Source organism: Acipenser ruthenus, chromosome 9 (genome assembly GCF_902713425.1).
Source record: "Acipenser ruthenus chromosome 9, fAciRut3.2 maternal haplotype, whole genome shotgun sequence".
Taxonomy (NCBI): Eukaryota; Metazoa; Chordata; class Actinopteri; order Acipenseriformes; family Acipenseridae; genus Acipenser; species Acipenser ruthenus.
In genome coordinates this window covers 373,015-386,144 of record NC_081197.1, presented here as the reverse complement: position 1 = coordinate 386,144, position 13,130 = coordinate 373,015, and the positions used below count along the sequence as shown (strand labels likewise).

Below are 13,130 nucleotides of genomic sequence, written 5' to 3'. Positions count from 1 at the left end.
TCATGTGGTTAATTCGTGGCTCAGCCATGTTTACAGTAAGTTGTTAGAGTATTGCTGGACATGGCCGTCACTAGCTGTGAGACTCAGAGGTCGTGTCTGTGGTTGTTTTTTTGCATCTTCAATGCTGATGTTCATGTAAACATTCTGGTGAAGTACAACAGACTCCTTCATTTCCTCTGTTGGTTTGCTGTGTAACACAGGTTTGGAGGTTGAATAGTAAATACCAAGCAGTCATATAAATACTGTAGCTAGAGCTTGAATCCTCGGTGTGATCTCGGGAGAATGGCAGCTCTGGTTGCAACGCTGCTCCTGTATATTTTCCTTTTTCAGAGCCCTTGTCTTTTTCACGGTTATCAACAGTTCACATTTTTGATGCGTTAGTCAGATCAGGAGAGAGTCAGTGCTGCCGTTGATGGATCTGTATTCTGACGTGTATTCAATGATACAAGCACTATCTCCAGCACTGCTTCACTTCCTCCCAGTATCACCAACACAGTCAACTGTACAAACTAGCAAACCATCTGAGAACAACAGCTTTATTGTATTTGTGGATGCATTCATTTAACCAGGAGATTCACACATTGAGACTGAGGCCAGCTCAATTACAAGGCAGTCCCAGAGTGAAACACACTGGACAGCTTTCTTGAAAAATGGGACAGCTGGCATACAGATCTCAATCACTATCATATAGAGTAGGACTGGTTATCTTTGACCGATGTTGCACTAATAATATAACCACTGCCCAATCCACCTGCTATAGCAGACATGCACTCTCTGTGATAAGCCTCGGCGACCGCGGGGAATCAGGACGTTTCCTCAGCAGGGAGCTGGGAGCTGCCCGGGGCTGCAGAAAGGCTTCCCCGCGGTGTGCATATGTTGGGAAAGAGGAGTGGCTGCAATGAAACTGCTTTGTTTGTTTGTTTTACAGTCTCCGGGTGTTTTATCTGTGTTGTAAAATATTTATGGAACTGCAGTGGTTTACAAACAGTGTCAAATGTAACATGCGAGACTGTGGTTAACGTAATGCATGATGACGCGCCAGCTGTCCCTGCTGTCCCAGGACCGGTTTTGAGGAAGGTGTCCCGGGGGTTTGATTGATCAGCTTTGGTTTAATGTTAGTTTGTTTGGATTTTATCACCTTGTTTTAAAGCTCGTTAATTTTGTATTGCACGTTGCTTTTGGTGTTTAAGCACAGATCTCACTGGCATGTTGATGCTCTTCTGCTCTCAGCCCTCATAGGTGTCAATTGGATAATTTGAAGAAGCTGAGCACAACATAAAAGTCCCTGATTTCATCCATTCGAGAGATTGGATGTTGTCGTTGATGTGAACGCGGGGTTGTCTGCAGTGGAGGTTGCACGCACAGCCAGCAGGAGCAGAGAAGGAATTAGACTTGTTTGTGTTCGGCGGTGGGTTGGGAGAAAATGAATGAAACAGCCGCCGACATTTAGAGCGCGGCTCCGGCTGTGCTTCCGGCCTCCCTCCGTGTGTGTGTGTTTTTAACCGTTTCAAATAAATTGACTACAAGTTAGATAAATCAATATACAACATTACAGCACCAGACGCACAATATGCATGGGTTGTCAGGACTACAATACAGTACTAATATTATCAATGTTACCTATTGGATGACTGTAGGATTTCTAGAGAGCTTAAACTTTTAATAACGCCCTTCCGTTCAGACGTCGCGTTTTTTTGTACTTCAGACTCTGAGGTGGCAAGCCTGATGAGTGATGATGCAAGCTTTTACACTACTTATAGTGACCCCCTATTATTATTATTATTATTATTATTATTATTATTATTATTATTATTATTATTATTATTATTATTATCTTACACCGATACAGGGACAAAGGTAAGATGGGAATTTTGCCTAGAAAACGACGGCCATAAATTCAATATTCTCAATGAAAGTTGTTTCACTAATGGAACTAGCGGGTATGTTTGTTGAAATGAGCGGGTCTATTGTTGTCACATTGCTATTTATGTACCAAATCCGTTGTAGGTCCACTTGTACAATTTGGATAATTTAAATTGATTTTCTTCATTGCATCCATCTTAATGCGAATACCATCTTTACACAACTTCAGCATGTCGTTCACCGTCATGAGACGTGATACATCATAAAACCACGATTTAATATGGCGCTCGCATTGGAAAAACACATGCAAAGTAGCATGAAAAAACATTTAAATTTACAAAACTACAAAAGCGGACCTGCATCGATTCGATACACACGGAAATAAAATAACGCGTTACGTGGCAATATATACTAGACTAGTTAATTCCTGCAACTGCTAACACTTCCATAATAAATATTTAATTGTACGGCTGTCAATATCCGTTTCGTTTCTACTAGACAGTCCCCTCACCCCTGTCCTTTAAATGCTCTGAAACCGCGTCTTGAAAAACGACGCTGTACCTTTAAGACGCCGGTCCACAGTGTCGGTGGGAGGGGCCGGGCTGTGCCTCGCTGAGTGCGGGGATTCCTTGTATAAACAACCGTCTTCACTCAGACTCGACTGCGGAGCGCGGAGAACGAGAGCGGCTCCCTCAGCGGATCGGTCTGCCAGCCACTGCGCCTTACATTCTGTTTACTGGGTTTCTACGGAAGACAAAAACACACGGACACCCGAAACAATAAGGATTTCTTACGTTTTAGAAGAAGCAGCGCGTTTCCCCCCGCTCTCGTTGAAGCAGGTACGTGTGGTCCGGACTGAGAGCTGTGTATACAGCAGCAGCAGCAGGCTGTGAAATGCTCGGCAGAGCAGGGCCATCGAATATTTTTCTCAAGTATTTGAATTTAGTAGCGTTTTAAAATGTCTCTTTTTTTTGTCGTGAGGGAGACTGCTAACCAGTTATAATTGTATTTATTTATGTATTTATTTTGGTTGCAAATTACAGGTTGTGAAATGGTGGTGAATGCATCCCCCTCCCAGTTTAATAATTCACATTAGAAAGAGTGATTTGGACATGAAGCCGCGAAGCATGATTATATAGCAGTACTGTAGTTTTCTTTACCCCCATTTTGTTAAATGCAAGCACACAACGCAGCATTCGTCCTGGAGCGAGAGTCCCGATCCCCGTGCATTTCGAGCATGATCGCCTGGTAATCACGGGCGAGGTGCACGGACTGCAGCAGGGAGAGTCTGTTGTTTGCTTTTAACCTGTATGTAAAGACACACGGAGTACAGTTTTTCCTCGCGTCCATTCTTTATTAGTCACTGTTCTAGTTCTTTGTAGTCGTAGTGGTGGGATCCGATCCGATTGTGCGCAAAACTGTCACAGTATAGAGAACACATAGTGATGGGTCAAATGCAGCGACCAGCAATACATGCAAGACTGATAGGGCAGCTTGTGGACATTGGTACTGACTACGAGGCTAAGAGCTGTCAAGAATCAAACCGTGTGATTCAGCTGAATATCCCTCTGATTCTGAGAGTGTGTGTACAGTATTTATTCTGTTATACAAAGTGCAGTTTCATTGCGAACCAGCTTCGGTTCTCGTTAAAAACTAGAGGTTTAGATTATTTTTTCAGACACATTTAATAAACATTAAGTCATACATCTATTGTACAGTATATGTGATTATTATTATTATTATTATTATTATTATTATTATTATTATTATTATTATTATTATTATTACGACTACTAATAGTGTGTGTTAATAATGATAATAATAATAATAATAATACGACACATTCTTGAGAGAAATAATGAGAAATTAAAATGACTCTCCTATCAAGTAAATACAGTAATACTGTCATATTCAGACAGAAATAATGCCTGGTTACAGTTGTTTTATTTAAGAATAAATGCAAATAAAATAAAAGGTATGGGTCCAAACGTCCCTGGTACTTGCGTGGGCTCTCCCAGCCTGTGCTGTGATCAGCGCGTTTTCTAGTTTTGTTTCAGTTGGAAACTGCCCACTAAGTTGAGAGCAGTTGGTGGTTTGAGTTTGTTCAAGGAACACAACAGCATGAAGCGCTAAAACGTGATTGTAGTTTAGGAATACATTTCGATGAGGTGACGTCGGGTTTAGGAATACATTTCGATGAGGTGACGTCGGGTTTAGGAATACATTTCGATGAGGTGACGTCGGGTTTAGGAATACATTTCGATGAGGTGACGTCGGGTTTAGGAATACATTTCGATGAGGTGACGTCGGGTTTAGGAATACATTTCGATGAGGTGACGTCGTTGTCTTTGCATTCTGGTATCAGTTAAGTATGTCTGTTTGTGCCGTCATTAAAACAGAAGCACCTGCCAGCCGACCACCTTGTCTTATTCCCCTCCCTGCATGCTGCTGCGCAGTAGCTCCTATAAAGCATACTGTACTGTGTGTCTGTCCCATAGGCAGGACGTTGTTGGAACCCTCCCAGCTGACAGTGTCAGCTTCTGGGCAGATACAGAAGCTGCTATTTTGTGCTGGAGCTGACGTTGCCTGTGAGCTGGATGTATATTATGCAAATAAGGGTGTGATGGGACCAGTATATGGCTTTGGGATTCACTTCTCACTACATGATTCTTCTTCTGGATAGAGTTTCATTCTGATTGTGTTCCAGTACTGCTTGGTCACTAACTTTAGCACCCACTTAAACAGCATGCTGGTACCTGACTGGTCAAGTTACAAACTCACGCAATTAAACCCTAATCTACATCGTACTTTTAAACTGGGTTGTTTCATTGGGAGGGAAGTTGTAGCTTGGATTATTTGCATGTTCTTTGTAGGCTTTTGAAACCAAAAAATAAAAATGCAGTCCTAAAGTATTATTCACATTGACTGGACGTTCACAGTTAGCCCACCTGGAACTCCGTGCAGAGAAGAATGATCCAGGCTGTGTCCTGCTTTACTGTATGTTAAGAAGGATCATCTTGAAATGTTTTCATCCTTCTTGGCATTGGTAGTTAGTTCACAATGCCGCTGCTTTTATGATGTGGACTTTCAGGTGGTTGACTATTTGCTGTTTTTGATCAGGGTACGGGATCAAGAGGTCAAAGGTTCCAGTCAAAAGGTCATGCTGGTCACTTGGGGAAGGTCTCTTTGGTCTTCAAGCTGTTGTTTGTTCAGGTGCCTCTCACTGCAGGGTCTGTGTGCAGAGTGTGTGCCATGGTACAGACCTACTGTATACAATACAATAGGGATTTATAGAGTGGCTTTGATCACAGGACCTCAAAGCACTTTAACAGTAAAACAGCAGCAAAATAAATATCAACAAGTATTAAAAGCTTAGGTTAAAGAAGCTCATTTTATAAACAGTCGTTTTTAATCTAGATTTAAAAACAGTTAGTCCCAGTTTCTCTGAGACAAACAGGCATAATATATGTTTATAAATAGATAGATGGGTATAAATAGATATCTGTTGTTTACCGATGTTGTCTAAGTGAAGGAGGACTGAAAGGTATAATGTGACACCGGTAAGCTACAGTACAACTAACACATGTTTCTGTATAAACGGTGCACAGTCACACCTTGTTGATCAGCTGTTTGCATCTCATGTGGCTTTTCCAGTGATTAACATTTTAAAATAAACAAGTCGTTTTTTCAGTTCAAGAACAGCAGCATGGGACTTTGTATAACGCCTTCCAACCCCAGGGCCTCTCAAAGCGCTGAGAAAGTTTCAGCAGAGCATTAAGATTTAAAAGGAATAGTTTTAAAACGAATAGGTAACATTTCAGCTGTTAAGTCAGCTACTTAAAATCAATTCACATCCATATGGCAACGTACCAGGAAATGCCCTTTCAAAGAGTCGAATCGAGAATCGAGATTTAAAAACAGGGACGGACTCTGCTTGTCTGACCAGTGGGTGAGGAATTCCAAAGGCGGGGAGACTGTTCTTTCACCGCTGGCATGACAATATCAGAACACTGACAAAGGCACTAGCCACAATGTTTGTCAACTTGACTACTTGAATTTCTTAGATGGTTTTGATGGGAACCCCTTTTAAAACGGGGGTGTGTTTATTAGAAACATTAAAATGCGTGCCTGCCTCCACTCAACGCCCCTGCATTCATTGGTGAATTTTCTAATTTTTAAATGAATCATTTCCCACCTAGCTCTTTGAGGTGAATGATTCACACACATGAAAAATGATTTGGAAACCCGATCGGAGATCCAGGTCAGACCTATATTTTGTGATGGATCCATGCAGTTCCACAGCCTCTTGGCTTCCATATCTTTTGAAGTCCCCAAGCTGTGAGTCGAATCAACACTGGAAGGGCAAGGATGAGTGTACTGTAGTAAAGAAGAAGAAAGGGGCTGGTGTTGCCAGACGAGCTGTAATTGAAGTCTGCTTTCATCTTGTTCAGTTTCTAGGGGAGAGACTAACTGACCCAATGCAGTCAATGAGCCCAAAGCAATCTTCTGATGCTTTTCAAAGGACAAGGTTAATTAAAGTTGGAACATAATACAGTAATTTTAAGTAACTTATAAAACATTCTGTAGATGATCTGCAGCACACGTGCTGTATTTTCTATTTAAAGTTTGCTCTACAACATGGATACTTCACGCAGTAACTCATGTCATTTTTCCTAGCAGATGAGAAGTCTTCTGTGCCGTATTTGGATGCAGAATAAACATGCTTAGTTTTTCCTCTCTACTCTTAACAGTGTTTTAGTGTACAGGGAGCTGGGTTTTCTTGTCCCTGCTTTTTCTTTCTAAGAGATGTCTGCTGCAGGGTATCAGATTTATCGATGTACAAAATGAATGATTTCTTTTAGCAGGCAGCGCTGGTAAAATGAATGGCTAACGTGCACCAAGAGCACGAGGAGACAGATTAGTTTCAGCAGCCTTGTGCAGCTCCTCGTGAAGAAAGGAGATGGTTCTCATGTGTTTGAACTTGCACCGTGGGGGTGTGGGTGAAAGGTTAGAATCGAAGGCCACAGCGTGAGATGGTAAGCTTCATTAGAGGGACACAAGTGGCTGAGTGGTGTGACACTTAAAATGGGATTCTTGCAGACTTGAGGACTGTTATTCAACTGTGCCTTCATTTGAACTGGGTTATATTGAGCTACAGTAAGGCAAAGAGCAGCGTGGCTGTCAGAGATGCCAGTCATTTCTAGCCAATCTCGTCTCTCCTGAAGGTTAACTCTCCTCTGAGCTCTGAAGGATTGATGTACGAGCCTGTCTAGCAGTAGAATTCAAAGTCCAGGGCCGTTTGCAGTGCTGTCTGGGAGGGGGGGTGTCCTTCACAGCTTCCCTTACAGGCTGTCCTTTTGGCAACCTTCAGTGCTGAGGCAAGGACGCGGTGCTCGTTAGGCGGAGGGGAGAGAGAGAGACTCCTGGACAGGATTTAGTGCTGGATCATACACGTTCACCCGGGGGGGGGGGCAGTTGGGTGTGTCGTTTGCAGCTGAGGTGGATTCTTGAAAATGTGATCCCCAGGTGAAGTGAATGAGCAGCTCCCTGCCCAGCTGCTGTGAGTATAACTCACCCATTATTGAGAAAAGAACAACGATTCCCATGAGGGGGGCTTAATCACAAAGGAGAGCCGTGGAAACAAAGCACCCACACAGCTAGTGGAAGCAGGTCATTTAGAGAGGTGGAGCGGAGGGGAGGGGCGCTCCAGGTTCTGAGCACTTTTCTAAAGGTAGGATCGTTTGAAGTTGGCCGCTTGTGCCCCTGCAACCCAGCCAGTTATTTTTGTTCTCTTTCCAAAAGCCTTTGAAAACTGAGAATTAAACGAGAGATTTGAATGTGAGGCAATGCTCTTGATAAAATTGAACACGCCTAACGTTGCATTTGTGCATTTGATCTGCGTGAAGATTTGAATGGCGTTTCTGTTTCAGACTCTGGAGAAGGGTGATCATACCTGCTGGTTGTAACATGTGTTGTGTATGATGTGTGTAAGTACTATATCACTGTGTTTCATCGTCACACCCAGGTGACTTCTGACCCACAAGTTTAAAGCACCCTGTGTCCTCTCAAACAGGTCTTCTCTACAGCTGGTACACCAGAGTGTAACCATTAACATGTCCCCCCCGGCAACACACTTCCCCCAGTGGACGTAACAGTTACCACACTTGTACGTGGTATTTCTTTCTGATGTGTGTTACGTCCACTGGGGGGAGAGAGTTGCAGGGGGACGCATTAGGTTACACTCCGGTGTACCAGCTATACATTGCTCCAGTAAAAACCCAACTGTATAAATGAGTAATTGTATGTAAAAAATAATGTGATATCTAGTAACAATTGTAAGTAGCCCTGGATAAGGACGTCTACTAATTAATAATAATAATAATAATAATAATAATAATAATAATAATAATAATAATAATACTTAGAGAGAAGACATGCAGAATTTGAGAGCTGTGTTGAGGCACGGGGGCTTTTAACATGATGTGAATCCTAAAACAGAAAGTCATTCTAATCGGCAATCCGAGTACAAGCAAATATGAATTCCCAAACTAATTTGCTCTACAGACTGGTGGTATGTTGCGGGGGTTATCCTAGACAAAAAAAAAAAAAATGCTGGAGTGGTCTTGCAGGGACATTCCTGAAGGATAAGCTTTCTAACACTGGCCTCTGCATCACAGCTGCAGCAGTCACTCTCCCCGGGGACAGTATTTCACTTCCCCTCCCAGTTCTGGATGTGACTCGCCCTGGCTGCTTCTGTTTCAGTTCACTGTCCCGGTCATGACTGCTCACATGGCCGGCAGTGTCTTCTGCGCTCTGTTTGTAGGTAAGCTTAGTTTCCTTCTATGAAACGTGTTTGCTTATTATTTTATTATTATTATTTATTTCTTAGCAGACGCCCTTATCCAGGGCAACTTACAATTGTTACAAGATATTACATTACTGGAGCAATCTAGGCAAAGTACCTTGCTCAAGGGTACAGCAGCAGTGTCCCCTACCAGGGATTGAACCCACGACCCTCCGGTCAAGAGTGCAGAGCCCTAACCATTATTCCACACTGCTTAGTTTGCTCCTGCACTGAAATAGACCAGCTGAAGTCTGCATACAGATCTGAAAAGAGGTCATGGTCGCCCTTCTTCTCGGGTGCACTATACCCAAAGGGGTGCTTCTCATTGTCTAGATTTAATAAAGTATCATCTCATCTCTGCGCTAGGGTTGGACGACAATGACATCTTCAGCTATCGATTATCGTCTCTAAATTATCACGATAATCCTGATTTATCGGCCGAATAAATAAAACATTAAAAATTCTTATAATTTTGTCAAATGTATACTTGAGCAGCATGACAACCGCCAGACTAAGTCACTGAGTTTAGAAGAAAAAAAATAAATAAATAATTAGACAGTATATGCGCTTTTGAGTTTACATTTCTGCTGAGTGCGCAGAACAAACGTGAGCATAAAAATACACCTATTGTGATTTGCATGTTAGTAAATGATGTCGTTTTCCTATAAAATACATCTGTATATTTTTATGTGTGTGTGTGTGTGTGTCTCTATATATATATAGTTGTACAGGAACATGCTGAGTTTTGCACATGGCTGCTTGTTTGCAGACAGTTTAAATCTAATAAACTGCCTCTCCTTCCATTAAAAGATGACTCTGTTCTATTTATTTTACAATAGCGACACCGTGGGAACAGATAGATATCAAGCTTATTGTTCCCTGTGCGGTGCATAGGCTGCAGTGCAGAACTCCTGTCTTTACTGTAGTTTCAAATAAAGAAGCAACAAAGCTGTTTAGGCTGTAGTAAACGTTTGCCATGCGGTTGAGTGTGGGTTTTTTTTGTTTTGGTTTTGTAGTTTCTTTTTGCAATTATATTCAATTTATGTAAAAAAAACAAAGAAATCCTGTGTCAATGTTTAATAGTCAAAAGTTGCACTTTTCTGCAGTAATTTTACAGCGAGCGGTTTTTCAGTTTTACAAACAACAATATTTGTGTTTTTATGTTAGAAAACCCGTCATGCTTTGCCAATGTATTACCAAAACGAAACCCTGATGTAAAGTTAAAAGCGTCAGCATATTGTTTAAAATCAATACTTCACATGTACACCGCACTCACACGGATCATGTTTACACCTCAAACAGTGCAGTGCTGCTCACTGCACAATGTACAGCCGCTTCCTGCTTCACTGGGTCACGGGCGATAGTTATGATCATCGATAATCATTTTTCAGTGCAAGAAATTTATCGCTGGAAAACAGTTATCGTGATTATCGATATTGTCGATTTTATTGTGCCAACACTTTTTTTTTTTTTTTTTACTTCTCTTGTCTCCTAACTTTCAGAAATGCCTCTTCACTGTAACGTAGAGGGCAGCAGTGTGGAGTAGCGGTTAGGGCTCTGGACTCTTGACCGGAGGGTCGTGGGTTCAATCCCAGGTGGGGGACACTGCTGCTGTAACCTTGAGCAAGGTACTTTACCTAGATTGCTCCAGTAAAAAAAACCCTAAAAACTGTATAAATGGGTAATTGTATGTAAAAATAATGTGATGTCTTGTAACAATAAGTCGCCCTGGATAAGGGCGTCTGCTAAGAAATAAATAATAATAATAGAAGAATGAATATGCTGCAAATCAGACTGTAGAAAATGACCTTTTTATGTGCTGCACAGTATTAAAAAAGACGGTCTTTGATCAGTTAAGCTGCTGTTTGACAGCATGTCACTTTGTGTTTTGTGTGACCTGTAATGTAATAATGGCTTGTGTTAATGAATGCTGGGATGGAAAGTGTTCGAGGTCTATGGGTGGTTCAGTTACAGTTCAAGGTTGCTCTCCAAGTTTGAAGTCGCTCCAAGGTCAGCCTCTGTTTTATAAGATGTTATGTCAGCCCTGTGGAGCACATGATCTCCTCCAAGCCAATGAAGTGGGTTCATTGTGAATGGAAGCATGCATTTTGGGAGCTGCAGTAGAGTATGTGTTGATAGTCTGGCTCCTTGCTGTATGTGTTTTGTGTGCGCTTGCCCATCAGTGAATGGAACTGCTGTAGCAGTCAGTCAGCGTTCGTTCCGGCTCGGATCTGGGGATTCCTGGAGGTGTTGCTGCTTTGTTGTGTGCCGTTGGCAAAGAGGGCTGAACAGCTGAGACTCTGCAGATACGGCTACATTACCAGAGATGTGCTTTTTAGTCCCGCCCCCCGGGGATGCATGTTAACGATGGCCACAAGTACTTTCACTCGGACTTCGAGAGAGAGTCCTTCCAGTTGTAGTTAAACTTGGCGTGGATGTTCTTAACATTGAGAGTATCGAAACCAGGAGCAGCAGTGTGCCTGAACTTGCAGTACAGAAATGCCACCTCATTTATTTTCTTACACCTGTACTGTAGCACTGTTAACACTGCCGCCTCTACAGTGTGTTATAGACTGAGTGGCAGCAGTGTTAGCTCCATGTTCGTTCACCAGTAGTAATAAAGGAAGTGACACGGTCACAGCTGTTACTTTTGCACTTTTCGCTGTGGCTTGGCCTGGTTGACGAGGCTTGTGGTTCTGTAACCTGGATTTGTATCCTTTATAAAATGGGCCAGTCTTTGCAGCGCCAGGGTAGGCACTACAGAATGAGGAGGATGCCCTTATTTGGTGAACCTCAGCTCCTTTATTTATAACTCGCTGTGCCTGCAGAAAAGAAGGGTCGCGTCGGTTCAGTAAAAGGTTTGGAAAAGGAATGTGATCTGATTGTGCTGTAGATTTATATTATTCTGATTCGGCCATGGTAGCTGAACTGCAGTGTAACTGTCATTTAAACTCTTCTGTATAACAAGCAGTGCAGCATTCTACACTCCTAAAATGAGTGTGATTTCTTTATCAGGGGTAATACTGTAGCTACAGTTCTGCAGATCACCTGACAGTAAGGCATGCTGGCTTACTTTATCATGTGATACCAGTCCAGTATGTGATCTTGTTCTTTGGATAAGTGCACATGTGGGAGCTGCACAGTGAATGGACAGACACTGCAGTACTATTTGTAAACCTCTTTAACAGCATTGCGTTCAGGTTGCTCGTCTCTCTCAGCAGGTGTGTGGTGTTGCTTTTAGCACGCTGCTTGCTCCCCTGCACAGTTGCTGGTAAGTTTTTGTCATCTCTTACTGTGGTGCAACACAGCCTAAATCCCCAGCTCTGCCTGCTGGAGGGGGTCTTGTAACCTTGCAGACGGTGACTTCACTCTGGAACAATGTGGATCCATGTAAATGAATGCAAGCTGCGCTTATCACCAGCCTGGGTTCAAGGGAAAGTTTATTGCCTTGTGCTGAAGGGCAGACTGAGGTTAAAATTTGAATATGTACCGTAGAGGAAGTTCAGCAGAGCTCGGCGCGGTGTGAGGGAGTTTCCGAGGCACAGCGCACAGCTTTTGTTTAACGCTTAACGTGGCCTTGATTATTAATGGGAAGAACATTCAACATTCAAGCACAGCTGTTGGTTTCCATTGAGCATTGTTCCAAGAATATCCAACCATTTATTGATTGGTTGATTGATTTTGTGGTAAAAAGAAACTGCCTCATCGTCAACTTTCTTAATATGATGTTGAAATGTATTCAGTTCAGTTTTCCTAGTAGTGTCTCTGTTTTGATCAGATGGATATGATGTAAGAAATATGATTGCATTATGTTTCTATCACTTAACCCAATTTTATTTCATGTAAATATATTACAGCTGTGTATAATTAATAAAAAAAAAAAAAATCTCGCCTGAAGTTCAAGGCCTGTTCGCGCTGTGAGTCGTGAATGTTCCGTAGATGAACTGTGAGTCGTGAATGTTCAGAAGATGAACTGTGATTCTCGCTGTGAGTCGTGAATGTTCAGAAGATGAACTGTCATTCTAGCTTTAAAACAAATTCAAATGCAGTCAGTACGTTGTTGCAGAAAGTTTGTCTGTTCCAAGTTATACAGGGAATATAACAGTCAGCACAGTGCAGTATTGAAGCACAGTTGAACAGTCAGCACAGTGCAGTATTGAAGTGGAGTTGAACAGTCAGCACAGTGCAGTATTGAAGTGGAGTTGAACAGTCAGCACAGTGCAGTATTGAAGTGGAGTTGAACAGTCAGCACAGTGCAGTATTGAAGTGGAGTTGAACAGTCAGCACAGTGCAGTATTGAAGTGGAGTTGAACAGTCAGCACAGCTCTTCTTCTCTGCACTGGCTGTCTGCCGAGGCTGAGCTCCGATGTGCTCCGTGACAGCGGTGAAGTGAGCTCTGGTTCTTCCTTCAGACACTGACCTC

The 13,130-nt window shown here is 42.4% G+C and overlaps 1 protein-coding gene across 2 annotated transcripts in view; it reads left to right on the top strand.

Moving 5' to 3' along the window:
• Positions 1-1,296: 1,296 nt before the first annotated feature.
• LOC117406036 (nuclear receptor-interacting protein 1-like) overlaps positions 1,297-13,130 on the top strand; it is a 30,341-nt gene continuing 18,507 nt past the window's right edge. The window contains exon 1 of one of the 2 annotated variants that reach the window (XM_059030599.1): positions 1,297-1,408. The gene's annotated coding sequence lies outside the window, so the exon portion shown is untranslated. Of the gene's footprint in view, positions 2,703-13,130 lie in introns of both variants that reach the window. The other variant, XM_059030600.1, reaches the window with a different exon arrangement.